The sequence below is a fragment of the Triticum dicoccoides genome, chromosome 6A (assembly GCF_002162155.2).
Source record: "Triticum dicoccoides isolate Atlit2015 ecotype Zavitan chromosome 6A, WEW_v2.0, whole genome shotgun sequence".
NCBI classification, from domain to species: Eukaryota; Viridiplantae; Streptophyta; class Magnoliopsida; order Poales; family Poaceae; genus Triticum; species Triticum dicoccoides.
Genome location: NC_041390.1, coordinates 95,151,086 through 95,154,736, shown reverse-complemented (window position 1 = coordinate 95,154,736; position 3,651 = coordinate 95,151,086).

Genomic DNA, 3,651 nt, shown 5'->3' with positions numbered 1-3,651 from the left:
GAGATTATGCAACTCCCGTTTACCGGAGGAACACTTTGGGTGCTACCAAACGTCACAATGTAACTGGGTGATTATAAAGGAGCATTATAGGTGTCTCCAAAGGTAGATGTTGGGTTGGCGTATTTCGAGATTAGGATTTGTCACTCCGATTGTCAGAGAGGTATCTCTGGGTCGTCTCGGTAATGCACATCACATAAGCCTTGCAAGCATTGCAACTAATGAGTTAGTTGCGAGATGATGTATTACAGAACGAGTAAAGAGACTTGCCGGTAACGAGATTGAACTAGGTATTGGATACCGACGATCGAATCTCGGGCAAGTAACATACCGATGACAAAGGGAACAACGTATGTTGTTATGCGGTCTGACCGATAAAGATCTTCGTAGAATATGTAGGAGCCAATATGGGCATCCAGGTCCCGCTATTGGTTATTGACCGGAGACGTGTCTCGGTCATGTCTAAATCGTTCTCGAACCCGTAGGGTCCGCACGCTTAAGGTTACGATGACAGTGATATTATGAGTTTATGCATTTTGATGTACCGAAGGTTGTTCGGAGTCCCGGATGTGATCACGGACATGACGAGGAGTCTCGAAATGGTCGAGACGTAAAGATTGATATATTGGAAGCCTATATTTGGATATCGGAAGTGTTCCGGGTGAAATCGGGATTTTACCGGATTACCGGGAGGTTACCGGAACCCCCCGGGAGCCATATGGGCCTTATTGGGCTTTAGTGGAAAAGTGAAAGGGGCTGCCCATGGTGGGCTGCGCGCCTTCCCCCTCCCCTAGTCCAACTAGGACTAGGAGAGGTGGCCGGCCACCTCTCTCTCTCTTTCCCCCTTGGGAATCCTATTTGGAATAGGATTGGGGAGGGAGTCCTACTCCCGGTAGGAGTAGGACTCCTCCTTCGCCTCCATAGGGCTGGCTGCACCCCTTCCCCTTGGCTCCTTTATATACGGAGGCAGGGGGCACCTCTAGACACACAAGTTGATCCACGTGATCTATTCCTTAGCCGTGTGCGGTGCCCCCTGCCACCATATTCCTCGATAATACTATAGCGGAGTTTAGGCGAAGCCCTGCTGCTGTAGTTCATCAAGATCGTCACCACGCCGTCGTGCTGATGGAACTCTTCCCTGACACTTTGCTGGATCGGAGTCCGGGGATCGTCATCGAGCTGAACGTGTGCTCGAACTCGGAGGTGCCTTAGTTTCGGTGCTTGATCAGTTGGATCGTGAAGACGTACGACTACTTCCTCTACGTCGTGTCAGCGCTTCCGCAGTCGGTCTACGTTGGGTACGTAGACTACACTCTCCCCTCTCGTTGCTATGCATCACATGATCTTGCGTGTGCGTAGGAAATTTTTTGAAATTACTACGAAACCCAACAGTGGCATCCGAGCCTAGGTTATTTATGTTGATGTAATATGCACGAGTAGAACACAAGTGAGTTGTGGGCGATATAAGTCATACTGCCTACCAGCATGTCATACTTTGGTTCGGCAACATTGTTGGACGAGACGACCCGGACCAACCTTACACGTACGCTTACGCGAGACCGGTTCCCCCGACGTGCTTTGCACACAGGTGGCTTGCGGGCGACTGTCTCTCGAACTTTAGTTGAACCAAGTATGGCTACGCCCGGTCCTTGCAAAGGTTAAAACGGAGTCTATTTGACAAACTATCGTTGTGGTTTTGATGCGTAGGTGAGATTGGTTCTTGCTTAAGCCCATAGCAACCACGTAAAACTTGCAACAACAAAGTAGAGGACGCCTAACTTGTTTTTGCAGGGCATGTTGTGATGTGATATGGTCAAAGCATGATGCTAAATTTTATTGTATGAGATGATCATGTTTTGTAACCGAGTTATCGGCAACTGGCAGGAGCCATATGGTTGTCGCTTTATTGTATGCAATGCAATCACGATGTAATGCTTTACTTTGTTACTAAGCGGTAGTGATAGTCGTGGAAGCATAAGATTGGCGAGACGACAACGATGCTACGATGGAGATCAAGGTGTCGCGCCGGTGACGATGGTGATCACGACGGTGCTTCGTAGATGGAGATCATAAGCACAAGATGATGATGGCCATATCATATCACTTATATTGATTGCATGTGATGTTTATCTTTTTATGCATCTTATCTTGCTTTGATTGACGGTAGCATTATAAGATGATCTCTCACTGAATTATCAAGAAGTGTTCTCCCTGAGTATGCACCATTGCCAAAGTTCTTCGTGCCCAGACACCACGTGATGATCGGGTGTGATAAGCTCTACGTCCATCTACAACGGGTGCAAGCCAGTTTTGCACATGCAGAATACTCAGGTTAAACTTGACGAGCCTAGCATATGCAGATATGGCCTCGGAACACGGAGACCGAAAGGTCGAGCGTGAATCATATAGTAGATATGATCAACATAACGATGTTCACCATTGAAAACTACTCCATCTCACGTGATGATCGGTTATGGTTTAGTTGATTTGGATCACGTAATCACTTAGAAGATTAGAGGGATGTCTATCTAAGTGGGAGTTCTTAAGTAATATGATTAATTGAACTTAAATTTATCATGAACTTAGTCCCTGATAGTATCTTGCTTGTTTATGTTGATTGTAGATAGATGGCTCGTGCTGTTGTTCCGTTGAATTTTAATGCGTTCCTTGAGAAAGCAAAGTTGAAATATGATGGTAGCAATTACACGGACTGGGTCCGTAACTTGAGGATTATCCTCATTGCTGCACAGAAGAATTATGTCCTGGAAGCACCGCTGGGTGCCAGGCCTGCTGCTGGAGCAACACCAGATGTTATGAACGTCTGGCAGAGCAAAGCTAATGACTACTCGATAGTTCAGTGTGCCATGCTTTACGGCTTAGAATCGGGACTTCAACGACGTTTTGAACGTCATGGAGCATATGAGATGTTCCAGGAGTTGAAGTTAATATTTCAAGCAAATGCCCGAATTGAGAGATATGAAGTCTCCAATAAGTTCTATAGCTGCAAGATGGAGGAGAACAGTTCTGTCAGTGAGCATATACTCAAAATGTCTGGGTATAATAATCACTTGATTCAATTGGGAGTTAATCTTCCGGATGATTGCGTCATTGACACAATTCTCCAATCACTGCCACCAAGCTACAAGAGCTTCGTGATGAACTATAATATGCAAGGGATGAACAAGACTATTCCCGAGCTCTTCGCAATGCTGAAAGCTGCGGAGGTAGAAATCAAGAAGGAGCATCAAGTGTTGATGGTTAACAAAACCACTAGTTTCAAGAAAAAGGGCAAAGGGAAGAAGAAGGGGAACTTCAAGAAGAACAGCAAGCAAGTTGCTGCTCAGGAGAAGAAACCCAAGTCTGGACCTAAGCCTGAAACTGAGTGCTTCTACTGCAAGCAGACTGGTCACTAGAAGCGGAACTGCCCCAAGTATTTGGCGGATAAGAAGGATGGCAAGGTGAACAAAGGTATATGTGATATACATGTTATTGATGTGTACCTTACTAGAGCACGCAGTAGCACCTGGGTATTTGATACTGGTTCTGTTGCTAATATTTGCAACTCGAAACATGGACTACAGAATAAGCGGGCACTGGCAAAGGACGAGGTGACGATGCGCGTGGGAAACGGTTCCAAAGTCGATGTGATCGCGG